The sequence below is a fragment of the Stomoxys calcitrans genome, chromosome 4 (genome assembly GCF_963082655.1).
Source record: "Stomoxys calcitrans chromosome 4, idStoCalc2.1, whole genome shotgun sequence".
NCBI lineage: Eukaryota > Metazoa > Arthropoda > Insecta > Diptera > Muscidae > Stomoxys > Stomoxys calcitrans.
Genome location: NC_081555.1, coordinates 83,158,222 through 83,174,011, shown reverse-complemented (window position 1 = coordinate 83,174,011; position 15,790 = coordinate 83,158,222).

Sequence of the window (15,790 nt, the reverse complement as noted above, 5' to 3'; positions counted from 1 at the left end):
TTAGGCCCTTTATAACCACAATTATTATCCGATTTCGCTGAAATTTGTGAGAAAAGTTGTGTTAGGCCTCTCGATATTCCTGTCTAATTTGATCTTAATCAGTCCAGATTTACCTATAGCTGCATGTAGACTAATCTCTCGACTTAAGGTCTTCGGCCCATAAGAGACACATTTGTGGTCCGATTTCGCTGAAATTTGTGACAGTGAGTTATGTTAAGCCCCTTGGCACCCTTGTTTATAGACCGATCTCCCGATTTAAGGTCTTAAGCCCACAAAGGTACATTTATTTTCCGATTCGCTGATTTTTGTGACAGTGAAGTATATTAGGCCCCATGACATCCTTCCTTTATTTGGCCCAGTTGGGTCTAGATTTGGATATTGCTGCTATATACCGGTCTCTTGATTTAAGGAGATTTTTAAAAGATACACTTATGGTCCGATTTCGCTAAAATTTGGTAAAGTCGACATCCCTGTTCGGCACGGCCGAACTTAATGCCTTTTTACTTGATTTTATTGCACGGTTTCAACCGATTTGAACCATATTTGGCACAGTTTTTAAAAGTAATAACAAAGCAAGTCGCGCATAATTTCAGCCAAATAGGATAAGAATTGCGCACTCTAGTGGCTCAAGAAAGCAAAACCCCAGATCTGTTTATAGGGCAGCTATATCCGGTTATGAAACGATCTGAACCAAACAAAGCACAGTTGTTGAAAGTCACAACAAAACACTTCATACAAAATTTAAGCTTCAAAATTTCAACTTCTTGATATTCAAGAAGTCAATATCAGTTTATATGACAGCTATATCAGGTTATGGACCGATTTCAACCGTACTAAGCACAGTTGTTGGAAATCTTAACAAAACACACAGGCTCTAGTCAAGATCAAAGATCGGTTTATATGGCAGCTATAGACCGATTAAAACCATACTTGAAACATATATTGGAAGTCATAACAAAACACCTCATGCTAAATTTCAGCCAAATAGGATAAGAATTGCGCCCACTAGAGGGCGTCAAGATCCAAGATCGGTTTATATAGCAACTATAGACCGATATGGCTCATCTACAATCCCATCTGATTTACGCTAGTAAAAAGTATTTGTATAAAATTTCAAGCGGCAAGCTTAACTCCTATAAAATTTTGCGTGCTTTCGACAGACAGACGGACGGACAGATCGCCTTAATGACGAATATTTCGAGGAGTTACAATTTGACCTTGAAAATTCTATTAAGGAACAGGGGCAGAGTTCTTACATTCAAAATGTGCTGGCCGATGTAAATTTTAGTTTATGACATGCGCAGTGGGACACCTCTTTTGGGAGAAGTTTTTACATGGCGTAGTTCACAAATGTTACCAGCATTAGGAGGGGATAACCACCGAAATATTTTTCTGATGTTCTCGCCAGGATTCGAACCCAGGCTATTAGCGACATAGGCGTTTATGCTCTACGATACAGTAGCCTCCACATGTCAAAAAAGCATCCTTCTAAATTTTGTAAAGATTGGACCAAAATTGTAGTTACTAAATCAGAACTTAGGTAGCTAAACTCTGCATAGCGGAGACCGACTTTAATACGGAAAGAAATAAAAGGTATAGGAAAGATTTTAGCAGCACTGGTTAGTAAGGAGGTCAAGATGTTAATGCTTCTTGCGTTCAAAATCAACCCTTCCAATGTTTTCCATTAGAATGTTACAGGATTACTCACGATAAATAAATAAATAAATTACAAATTAAATAGCTGCCCTATAGACCGATCATTCGATTTAAAGTTTTCGGCCCAAAAAAGGCGCACTTATTGTCCGATGTCGCCAAAATTTGGGAAAGTGAGTTGAGTTAAGTCCTTCGACATACTTCTGCAATATGGCACAAATCGGTATAGATTTGAATATAGCTGGCATATAGACCGATCTCTCGATTTAAGGTTTTGGGCCCATAATAGGGATATTTGTTACACACAATTAGACAATGCCTTGTACTTATTAGTATTTGTCCCAAATCGGAACATATTTCGAAATAGCTGCTATGGGACATAAGGTATGCATTTTTCACCGGATTTTGACGAAAAGTGGTTTACATATATACCCAAGGTGGTGTTTATCCAAAGTTCGTCCCGGCCGAACTTAACGCCTTTTAACTTGTTTCAGGAAAAAATTTCAGCGGAAAACTCTCTATAAACAACCTTATATCAGGATTATTTTTTAAACCAAAAATTTCAATGAAATTTTGCATTTTGTCCCATAAAACATTTTCCTAAACTTTTTCAATAAGTATTTTTAAAGACAAAATTTTAACCCAATACGATGAACCTCGATTCCGGTGTCCGATTTTTATACTCTCCACTATAGGATGGGGGTATACTAATTTCGTCATTCTGTTCGTAACTCCTCGTAATATTCGTCTCAGACCCCATAAAGTGTATCTATTCTTGATCGACATGACATTTTACGTCGATCTAGCCATGTCCGTCCGTCCGTCTGTCCGTCGAAAGCACGCTAACTTTCGAAGGCTAGCTGCTTGAAATTTTGAACACATTTTCGCTATTAGTGTAGTTCGGTTGGAATGGTAAATGGGCCATATCGGTCCATGGTTTGATATAGCTGCCATATAAGCCGATCTTGGGTCATGACTTCTTGAGCCTCTAGAGGGGGCAATTCTTATCCGGTTGGAATGAAATTTTGCACGACGTGTTTTGTTATGATATCCAACAACTGTGCTAAGTATGGCGGAAATCGGTTCATAACCTGGTATAGGTTATTTATCAGTCCGATTGGTATGAAATTTGGCATGACGTGTTTTGTTATGGCTTCCAACAACTGTGCTAAGTATGGTTTAAGTTGGTTTATAACCTGATATAGCTGTCATATAAACCGATCTGGGATCTTGACTTCTTGAGGCTCTAGAGGGAGCAATTATTATCCGATTTGGCTGAAATTTTGTGTGTCAAATATAGTCTAAATAGGTCTATAGCCTGAAACAGCACAACAGAGTTACCGGGAAAAGAACTCGACAAATATGACCCATGGTGGAGGGCATATCAGATTTGGCCCGGCCAAACTTAGTGAAATACCGTTCAGTGATTTTGCCAAGAAAATATATATCAGATTCGTGTTCTACTCTAAAATACCTCCTTTTACAGCCCCATATTAGAATGGTCAGCAAATACGTCCTCCATGGGTGATGTAATGAGCGTGGGGATGCCCCATAGACACTTTTCCCAAATATTGATATCAGATTCCTGCAATTCAACTCTGCGCTACGGTGGTCACCATGTTTTCAGTTTGTTAGCATAAATTTTATGGAAAAAAGTCATTTAAAATCAGTAGACCGACACAAACAATAACCTGCTGAAATCATAAAACTAGTTTGAGAGCAAAAATTAGCGCAAATAAAAAATTTCATTGAATACTGAAATGGATTTGCCGAAGCAATCACTACAGGACTAAGATATTCCCAAAGACAAGCACACTTTGAAGGCTTTGAATGATTAGGATAGGAGAATAGTGTCATGGCAATCAGAACAAATATCAGCTCGGACTTTATGACCAAATGTCACCGCCGATGGGTCAGTTTATGCACACAATAGCGACTACAATTAAAAAAAATTTTTTTTGAGGTATCTTCATCAATTTCACAGTAAAAGCAAAATTTTTGCAATTTTCGATTTTGAACAAAATGTGGGGTGGCACCCCCCAAAATAAAATACTGGCTACATCACTGATGGCAGCTACATATATCAATATCTGGACCGATCTGAGCCAAATTTTAAAAGAAAGTCGAAGGGCCTAATGCATCTCACTGACCCAAATTTTGACAAAATCGGAATAAATGCGCCTTTTATGGGTTCAAAACCTAAAATCGAGTGATCGGTCTATATCCAAATCTGGCCCGATCTGGGATGAAGAAATTGAAGAAGGATGTCAACTGGCCTAACGCAACTCACTGTCTCAAATTTCAGCAAAATAAGATAATGAATGTGGCTTTTATGAGCCTAAGACCCTAAATCGGCGGAACGGTCTATATGAAGGCTTTGTCACGATAAAGTCCGATATACCCCATCTTCGAATTTAGCCTGCTTATTGACAAAAAAAAGAATCTGTGCAAAGTTTCAGCTCAATATCTCTATTTTTAAAGACTATAGAGTGATTTCAACAGACAGACGAACGGACATGGTTAGATCGTCTTAGATTTTTACGCTGATCAAGAATATATATACTTTATAGGGACGGAAATGGATATTTCGAAGTGTTGCAAACGGAATGGCAAAATGAATCTACCCCCATCCTTCGGTGGTGGGTATAAAAATCATCTTTCCTTCCAGCGAACATATTTGGTCTGCAACAGTTGAACATTTATAAAGTTTTTCTTCTGATGGGGGAAACATTAATAACTTAACTTTTTACCCCAACTTTTAGATTTAATTTTCTTTTGATGCAGAACATTTTCCCCATAGCCTGTGTAATTATAGGTCTTTGTAGTACAATGCCCCAAATATGTTCTTTTTAACAGTTCGTTGTAAAAATCTATGTCCTTTTCATGGCATACCATTTATAATTGATCCACTTAAAATATAATAATTACCATATGTCTGCTATTATTTCCATTCCTACAGTTCATTTTTTCTTTGTTCTTCTGTGGCAACGGCAATTATAAAAATAACATTTCTTAACACTTTGACTATGGGAACTCAAAACGCGAAACACATTCATAATTATTTACCATGGTGCAAGGGGTCAATTGAAATCCAACTGACGGAGCTGAAACACAAAATTTGCTGTTACGGTCAAGAGGAGAATTTCATTGAAATTAGAACTATATTTGATAGATGTGGATACTATTTTTGGACTCTAGTTAAATTTGTAACGAAAAAAAATATATAAGGAGCTCAAAGGCATCCTCTATTTACCACAATTCTCTAAAAATACCATATATTGAAAAAATTTTCCACAGTTAAAACAAATTTAGCTCATGAATTTGAGAGTAGGATACGAGGAAAACATCAAACTGTCATGCCATTTAAGAGTAGCACACCGGCCCAACTAGCAGTGCATAAACGTGAAGCTAATGTATTTTTAGGCTTTGGTTATTTGCGCCATACCCCTTACGGAACGAAGTAAAACTGTGACTGGTGTTTCTTAATTTTTATATAATTATATTCCTATTCTACTTCCTTTTCTGTACATACATTAATTACTTGGTGTTCTTTTTATACCCTCCACCATAAGATGGGGGGTATACTAATTTCGTCATTCTGTTTGTAACTACTCGAAATATTCGTCTGAGACCCCATAAAGTATATATATTCTTGATCGTCGTGACATTTTATGTCGATCTAGCCATGTCCGTCCGTCCGTCCGTCCGTCCGTCCATCCGTCCGTCCGTCCGTCTGTCTGTCGAAAGCACGCTAACTTCCGAAGGAGTAAAGCTAGCCCCTTGAAATTTTGCGCAAATACTTCTTATTAGTGTAGGTCGGTTGGTATTGTAAATGGGCCATATCGGTCCATGTTTTGATATAGCTGCCATATAAACCGATCTTGGGTCTTGACTTCTTGAGCCTGTAGAGTGCGCAATTCTTATCCGATTGGAATGAAATTTTGTATTACGTGTTTTGCTATGATATCCAACAACTGTGCCAAGTATGGTTCAAATCGGTCCATAACCTGATATAGCTGCCATATAAACCGATCTTGGGTCTTGACTTCTTGAGCCTCTAGCGTGCGCATTTCTTATCCGATTGGAATGAAATTTTGCACGACGTGTTTTGTTATGATATCCAACAACTGTGCCAAGTATGGTTCAAATCGGTCCATAACCTGATATAGCTGCCATATAAACCGATCTTGGGTCTTGACTTCTTGAGCCTCTGGAGTGTGCAATTCTTATCCGATTGAAATGAAATTTTGCACGACGTGTTTTCTTATTATATCCAACAACTGTGCCAAGTTTGGTTCAAATCTGTTCATAACCTGATGTAGCTGTCATATAAACAGATCTGGGGATTTGATTTCTTGAGCTTCTAGAGGGCGCAATTCCTATCCGATTTGGCTGAAATTTTGCATGACGTATTTTATTTTTACTTTCAACAACTGTGTCAAATAAGGTTCAAATCGGTTCATAATCTGATATAGCTGCCATATAAACCGATCTGGGATCTTGACTTCTTGACCCCTAGAGGTCGCAATTATTATCCGATATGCCTGAAATTTTGTACGATGGATCCTCTCATGACCATCAACAAACGTGTTTATTATGGTCTGAATCGGTCTATAGCCCGATACAGATCCCATATTAATCGTTCTCTCTATTTTACTTCGTGAGCCCCAATGGGCGCAATTCTTATACTAATTGGCTGAAATTTTACACAGGTCTCCAACATATAATTTAATTGTGGTCCGAACCGGACCATATCTTGATATCGTTTTAATAGCAGAGCAACTCTTTTCTTATATCCTTTTTTGCCTAAGAAGAGATGCCGAGAAAAGAACTCGACAAATGCGATTCATGGTGGAGGGTATATAAGATTCGGCCCGGCCGAACTTAGCACGCTTTTACTTGTTGTTTGCCAATTCTGACTTTTGCAAAAAAGAAACAACATCCAACTTTCAGAAAATATTGTGCAATTTGCCAGCAAAGGCCAAACAATTTATAACATTTGTCGAAAAGCAATGGTTTCGTCTGCCTTCCGTGTACAATGCAAAATAAACAGCTAAATGGCTAGAAAATTGTTCGTTAATTAGGACAAATAAGGATAGTTTTGCATGAAAACAATTGAAGAGCAGCGAAAACGTACTAAATTTGAAATAAGGAACTATCTATTTGAGGTATAGTTATATATAATTTTTTAATGCAAAGGCCTGGCAAGAGGCAAGGTTGGTGTTAATACCTAAGCCCAGATAAGTAATTATGAAATATCAAAAGCCTATAGACCTATAAGCACTATGTCCTTTCTACTCTAGACCTTGAAACATACAGTGGATACCATGATGAAGAGTAGGAGATCCAGCGAATCGCACGAATAGAAGCAGATTGCCAATGTGGAGCGGCAGAGCTCGAAGTATATTTAGATGCGGGACTTATGACAATATGAGGACCGACACACTGATTCATTTCTAGACCAATGTCTGGTGGACCGCGTCCTTAGACACTGTATAAACCATATGCTAAGGAATAATTGATAAATTGTATGTCTTGTGACAAGTAAGTATAAGGGACAAATGGGTGAGAATCATGTACATGTATATATTTGCTATTACGGAAACTGGCTGAGGAGGAATTTCGTTTATAATAATAAGTTCTAGGGATCCAAATCACCTATGCAGAATGGTTCCTGGAGATAATGTACTAGTGGGCTAAACCTAGGGTCTAAATGTGAACAGTTTAAGATTGAGGCAGAAGATAGAATAAATGACCAGTTCATACCATCGCGCGCCAAATGATGATGCGGTAGGAAACCTGGACTGACGGAACTCCGGTAGGGTATTATAGCGTTGGTGTAGCTACACATTTCCCCTGGAGAGTGTTACAACCAAACCATAAACTAAAAAAATAAGTAAAAAGGCGTTAAGTTCGGCCGAGCCGAACTTTCGATACCCACCACCTCGGGTATATATGTAAACCACCTTTCGTCAAAATCCGGTGAAAAATGCATACCTTATGCCCCATAGCAGCTATATCGAAATATGTTCCGATTTCGACCAAATACTAATAACTACAAGTTATTGTTCAATGGTGTATAACAAAATATTGAACCTTTAAGTAGCTATTTCTAAAAATTACTTGATCTGAACCATATACGACACGGATGTCGACAGTGAATAATAAGTAACTATGTCAAATTTCAGTGAAATCGGATTATCAATGCGCCTTTTATGTGGCCAAGACTTTAAATCGAGATATAGGTCTATATGGCAGTTATATCCAAATCTGGACCGTTTTGGACCAAGTTGCAGAAAAATGTCGAAGAGCCTAACGCAATATACTGTCCCAAAATTTCAGCGAAATTATACAATAAATGAGCCTTTAATTACCCCAAAACCTTAAATCGAGAGAACGGTATATATGGCAGCTATATCCAAATGTAGACCGATCTAAGCCAATTTGAAGAAGAATGTCGAAGGGCTCAGCACAACTCACTGTCCCAAATTTTATTGAACCAAAACCTAAAATCTAGAGATCGGTCTATATGGCAGCTATATTCAAATCTGGACCGATTTGGGCCAAATTGAATTTCGAAGGTCCTAATACAACTCACTGTTCCAAATTTCGCCGCCATCGGACAACAAATGCGCCTTTTATGGACTCAAAACCTGAAATTGAGAGATCGGTCTATATGGCAGCTATATTCAAAGCACAACCGATCTGTGGCATATTGCAGAAGTCTGCTTAACTCAACTCACTGTCCCAAATTTCGACGACATCGGACAATAAATGCGCCTTTTATAGGCCCAAAACCTTAAATCGAGAGACTGGTCTATATGGCAGCTATATCCAAATCTGGATCGATCTGGGCCAAATTGAAAAAGGGTGTCGAAGGGCCTAACAAAACTCACTGTTCCAAATTTTGGAAAAGTAAATGCGCCTTTTATGGGCGCAAGACTGTAAATCGAGAGATCGGTCTATATGGCAGCTATATCCAAATCTGATCCGATCTAGGCCAAATTAAAGGAGGATTTCGAATGGTCTAACACAACTCACTGTTCCAAATTTCAACAAAATCGGATAATAAATGTGGATTTTATTGGCCTTAGACCACAAATCGGTGGATCGGTCTCTATGGCAGCTATATCCAAATATGAACCGATATGGGCCTAATTGCAGAAGGACGTCGAATGGCCTAACATATCTCACTGCCCCAAATTTCAGCAAAATCGGATAATAAATATGGCTTTTAAGGGCCTAAGACCCTAAATCGGCGGATCGGTCTATATGGGGGCTATATCAAGATATAGTCCGACATAGCCCGTCTTCGAACTTAACCTGCTAAAGGACTAAAAAATAATCATTGGAATATCTCTATTTTCAGCTCAATATCTCTATTTTTAAAGACTGTACCCTGATTTCAACAGACAGACGGATGGACAGACGGACATGGCTAAATCGTCTTAGATTTTTACGCTGATCAAGAATATATATACTTTATAGGGTCGGAAATGGATATTTAGATGTGTTGCAAACGGAATGACAAAATGAATATACCCCCATCCTTCGGTGGTTTAGTTAAACGCCACATATTTATTTTACATACCAAACTTATGTCAAGTCATCAAAAATTAAAGCTTCTATGAACCGAATACTGATAATCGAGAGACCGGATTATATTGGGGCTATAACAAGTTATAGCAATGGGGATTGCTATCGGGCCATATCTGTTCAGATTTAAATAAAGCTCCCTTATAAACCGACCTCCCGATTTTACTTATTGAGCCCTTACAAGCCGCAAATTTGGTCCGCTTTCACTGAAATTTGGTATGTGGAGTTCTGTTATGTCTTCTATTAGTTATGCCAAGTACGGTTTAAATCGGTCTATAACCTGATATAGTTCCCATATAAACCGATCTACCGATTTGATTTCTTGAGCTCTTACAGGCCACAACTTTTGTTCGATTTGACTTCCAACCACGGTGCCATGTAGGGTCCAAATCGGTTTATAACCCGATATAGCTGTCATGTAAACCGGTCTGCCGATTTGACTACTTGAGTCCTTACAAGACAAAATTTTTTCCGATTTGGCTGAAATTTTTCATGAGGTGTTATGTTACGACTTCCAACAACTGTGCCAAATACGGTCCAAATCGGTCTATTATCTGATAAAGCTCTCATGTAAACCGGTCTCTTGGTTCGTTTCCTAGAAGCTTTAATTTTTTCTGGTTTGACAGAAATTTATTATTTAGAATAAAATTATGTCCTTCAACTTAATTTATTTTGTATAAACTTTAGCGGAATCCATGGCGGTGGGTTGCCAAGATTCGGCCAGGCCGAACTTAGCATGCTTCTACTTGTTATATTTATATAACTTAGTTCGGACGAGCAGAACCTTATATACCCTAAAGAAAAGAATTGCTATGTTATTGGAACAATATCAAGTTATGGTTTATTCAACTGAATAATGGAGACCATAGTAGAATTCATTGTGTAAAATTTCAGCCAAATCTAGTATGAATTGTGCACTTTAGGGGCTGAAGAAGTAAAATAGGGAGATCGTTTTATAGGGAAGCAGCATTGGGCAATAAACCGATAATTGCCATTTTCGATACTATGTTAATGGTCATGAGAGAAGCCGTTGTACAAAATTTCAGCTAAATCGTATTGCGCCCTCTAGTGGCTCAAGAAGTCAAGACCCCAGATCGGTTTATATGGCAGCTATATCAGGTTATGGACCGATTTGAACCATTCTTAACACAGTTGTTGGAAGTCATAACAAATCACGTCGTGCAAAATTTAAGCCAAATTGGATAGGAATTGCGCACTATAGACGCTCAAGAAGTCAAGACCACAGATAGGTTTACATGACAGCTATATCAGGTTATGGACCGATTGCAACCATACTTAGCACAATTATTGGAAGTCATAACAAAGCACATTATGCATAATTTCAACCAAATCAGATAAGAATTGGCTCAAGAAGTCAAGATCCCAAATAGATTTATATGGCAGCTATATCAGGTTATGGACCGATTTGAACTATTCTTAGCACAGTTGTTGAAAGTTATAATAAAACAAATCATGCAAAATTTTGGCCAAATCGGATAAGAATTGTGCCCTCTAGCGGCTCAAGAAATCAAGATCCCAGATCGGTTTATATGGCAGCTATTTCAGGTTATGGACCGATTTCAATCATACTCAGCACAGTTGTTGGAAGTTATAATAAAACACTTCGTGCGAAATTTAAGCCAAATAAGAATTGTGCCCTCTAGCGGCTCAAGAAGTCAAGATCCCAGATCGGTTTATATGGCAGCTCTATCAAAACGTGGACCGATATAGCCAAGTATTTGTGCAAAATTTCAAGCGGATAGTTTTACTCCTTCGATAGTTAGAGTGCTTTCGACAGACAGACGGACGGACGGACATGGCTAGTTCGACTAAAAATGTCATGACGATCAAGAATATATATACTTTATGGGGTCTTAGACGAATATTTCGAGGAGTTACAAACCGAATGACGAAATTGGTAAACCCACATCCTATGTTGGAGGGTATAACAATTAAATTAAACACCAACACCTGTTTTTGTAAATTGTTCGATGACCTCGAGCCAAACCAAGAAGACAAAGTTATAAATATACTTTTTTTGACAAAATTCCAACAAGTTTGTTTTAAGACAACATTTCTACGAAATTTTTTATAAAGGCAAAATTTTAATAACATTTTTTCGAAATACAAATTTTAGTATGGAAATTTTAAATTGTCACCTAAGTAAAATACAACGTAAACGATTATTTGCAAAAATATTCAAATTATGGATAGTACAGATTTTATGGCATATAGTTTTTTCGTTGTAATACAGCCGTAGACATAGCACGCATTTCCGACATCTATTTAATATGACGAGGTCCGATATTAGTTTTGTATATTTTCAAAATATATATTCACGGAAAATGTTGCGAAAACTATATGGATCAAGCACACAACATCTCCAACAGTATATATATGTAGCTAAACATATTGTAATTTGTAATTTATTTATTTACACCCTCACAAGAAGAATATAGAATATAGAATTCTTATAATTAAAGTACGGGTAATTTCTCCAACAATTGTACTCTTAGAAAAATTAATATTCATATCAATCTACATATATTGCAGGTAAAGGGTAAATTTTAAAGAAGTGTGATATCAATCTAGAAACACTAGTTCCGGAATTGCTTCAAGAATTGCTTCAACAACTGTCACTCGATTTATGCCCAGTTTGGTTTGCAATTTCATAATGAATGAACTTACTGATAATTAGAGTTTGGATTTAGTGGGGTATGGACCTACGAGAAAAAAAAGAGTTGATTCCAAATGTTGCAAAGTAAATGCAGCTTTACTTGCTTCACGATAAACCAAATTAGAGTGGCATGATGGCAAGTAAATGTTATATCAACTATTAGCAGTATGATCCTGAACCATCCACATATGTATATTAGACTAGCAAAGCTGTTGAGTGCGGGTTTTTTCTGTACCAACTGTTGGGACTCTTGTAATGCAGACATAACACCATTTTATATTCCATAAATTATGAGATAAGCTGTAGGCCAATGCAACATCATGTGTGGACTGTGTTATTTTCATAACAACACTTATGTTGTTTTGCGGTTGTTAGCACAAACCACAATTTATAGGTAACAAATTTCATTAAGTATGTAAAATGTATGTAAGCTCAGATTGGTATTTGGCAGAGTCAACACCCACTCAATGAACACTATGAACACGCTGTGGACACATTTCACTTACATCTACCATGTATAAGCAAAAAGTGATGTGAAAGCTTGACAGGAACGAGAATGTGTTCGCGCTTACATGAAATATGACTATTACATTGTGGAGTTTTTATTAAAATATTTAACGGTAAAATATATCTTTACATTCTTCACATTCACTGTTGCTCTACGTGGCAAAGAATGTGAAAGAGATAGAAAATACCTAGGCATTATATTTTATGTAAAACACACCCACGAAAAATTGGTTCATGCAGACACAGCGTTGTGATGAGTTCCATGAAAAAACTGTCGAAATCAGAAAAAAAAACATGTAAAAAGGCCGCACTTTGGATACTCACCACCTCGGGTATATATGTAAACCACCTTTCGTAAAAATCCTGTTAAAGTTGCATATCTTATGTTCCATAGCAGTTATATCGAAATATGTTCCGATTTAGGCCAAATACTAATAAGTATAAGTCATTGATCAATTGTGTATAACAAAATATTAATCATTTTTCTAACTATTGGGTTGCCCAAAAAGTAATTGCGTATTTTTCATATAGTCGGCGTTGACAAATTTTTTCACAGCTTGTGACTCTGTAATTGCATTCTTTCTTCTGTCAGTTATCAGCTGTTATTTTTAGCTTGCTTTAGAAAAAAAGTGTAAAAAATGTATATTTGATTAAAGTTCATTCTAAGATTTATTAAAAATGCATTTACTTCCTTTTAAAAAATCCGCAATTACTTTTTGGGCAACCCATATATCTAAAAATTAACCGATCTGAACAATATGCGATACGGATATCGAAAAACCTAACATAAGTCACTGTGTCAAATTTCAGTAAAATCTTAATATAAATGCGCCTTTTTGTGGCCAAGACTTTAAATCGAGATATCGGTCTTTATGGCAGCTACATCCGCCTAATAAAAACTCGCTGTCCCAAATTTCGGCGAAATCGGACAATAAATGTGCCTTTTATGGCCCCAAAACCTTAAATCGAGAGATCTGTATATATGGCAGCTTTATCCAAACCTGGGCCAATCTAAGGCAAATTAAAGAGGGCTGCCGAAATTCCTAACACAGCTAACTTTACCAAATTTCGGCGACATCGGACTATATATACGCTTTTAATGGGCCTAAGACCCTAAATCGGCGGGTCGGTCTATATGGCAGCTATATCCAAATCTGGACTAATCAGGGCCGAATTGAAGAAATATGTCGAAGGGCCTAACACAACTCGCTGTCCCAAATTTAAGCAAAATTGGATAATAAATGTGGCTTTTATGGGCCTGAGATCCTAAATTGGTGGATCGGTCTATTTGGGGATTATATAAAGATATAGTCCGATATAGCCCATCTTAGAACTTAACCTTTTTATTGACAACAAAGAATCTGTGCTATGTTTCAGCTCAATATCTCTATTTTATACCCTCCCCTATAAGGTGGGAGTATACTAATTTCTTCATTATGTTTGTGACACCTCGAAATATGCGTCTGAGACCCCATAAAGTATATATATGCGTGATCGTCATGTCATTCGAAGTCGATCTAGCCATGTCCGTCCGTCCATCTGTCATTCGAAAGCACGCTAACTTTCGAAGAAGTAAAGCTAGGCGCTTAAAATTTTGCACAAATACTTTTTATTAAGTTTATTATGTAGGTCGGTTGGGATTGTAAATGGGCCAAATCGGTCTGTGTTTTGATATAGCTGCCATACAAATCTGTCTGTCGAAAGCTCGCTAACTTTCGAAGGAGTTTGCAAAAAATTCTTTTTGTTGGTATAGGTCGGTTGGGATTTTAAATGGGCCGAATCGGTCCATGTTTTGATATAGCTGCCATATAAACCGATCTGTGGTCTTGACTTCTTGAGCCTCTAGAGCGCGCAATTCTCATACGATTTTGAAGAAATTTTGAATAACGTCTTCTCTCATGACCTTTAACATACGTGTCTAATATGGTCTGAATCGATCAATTATATGGTCTGAACTTCAATATAAACCTTTCTCCCGATTTTGCTGCTTGAGGCCCTACAAGGCGCAATTCTTTTCCGAATGAACTGAAATATGACACAATAGCATATTGGTATTCAATATTCTTTGTTTGCCTAAAAAGAGTTACTGCGCAAAGAATTTGACAGATGCGATCCATGGTGGAGGGTATATAAGATTCGGCCCGGCCGAACAAAGCACGCTCTTACTTGTTTTTTACATAATAGTCATGTATGTGGTTCTTTGTTCTTGTTGTTAGTGTGTGCGAATAACTAATAGCCAAAAAAAAAACCAAGTTGAAATTTGGTTTTCGCTTAGAAGTAGATCAAAATTGCTGCATAGTCTTTTACGGCATATAGAAATAACCAGTAAGGAAAGGCAAAAGTCGGGCGATACCGACTTTATAATACCCTACACCTACCCTTTAAATAAAAAAGTAGGACTATATCTAATTCTGAACCAATTTTGATGGACCTCGGCGGATGTATTAAGATAGGTTATTAAAATTAATGTATCAAATTTTGAGCAGAGCAAATATGTTCAAAATGTAATAACTACGGTCGACAAATGACGGGAGATGGGAGCTATATCCAACTCTGAACAGATTTCTTCATCAGTAAAATTGAGGGTCATAAGAAAATCCTTCCTACCAAATTTCAAGAGAATCGGTCAACAAATGACCATTTTATTGCAGTATTACTGCAAATCGGACAAAAATATATATGGGAGCTATATCTGAATCTGAACCGATTTCTACAATATTCACTTTTGATATCGAGAGACATAAGAAAATCCTTCCCGCCAAATTTCGAGAGAATTGGTTAACAAATGACAATTTTATTGCAGTATTACTGCATGATTTCTATGAAATTCACCAGTTATATAGGGAGTCATAAGAAAATCCTTCCTGCTAAATTTCGAGAGAATCGGCTGACAAATGACCATTTTAATGCTGTATTACTGCAAATCGGACGAACATTTATATGGGAGCTATATCCAAATCTGAACCGATTTCTATAAAATTCACCAGTAATATTGAGAATCATAAGAAAATCCTTCTTGCCGAATTCCGACGGATTCGGTTAACAAATGACTATTTTATTGCATTATTACTGCAAATGGGACGAACATATATATGGAAGCTATATCCAAATCAGAACCGATTTTTTCCAATTATAATAGGCTTCGTCTCTTGGCCAAAAAACATGCCCACACCAAATTTGAAGACGATCGGATGAAAATTGCGACCAGTAGTTTGTACACAAATTAATATGGACAGACGGACATAGCTAAATCGAATCAGAAAGTGATTCTGGGTCGATCGGTATACTTATCAATGGGTCTATCTCTCATCCTTTTAGGTGTTTCACTAAGTTATAATACCCTGTACAACAGTAGTG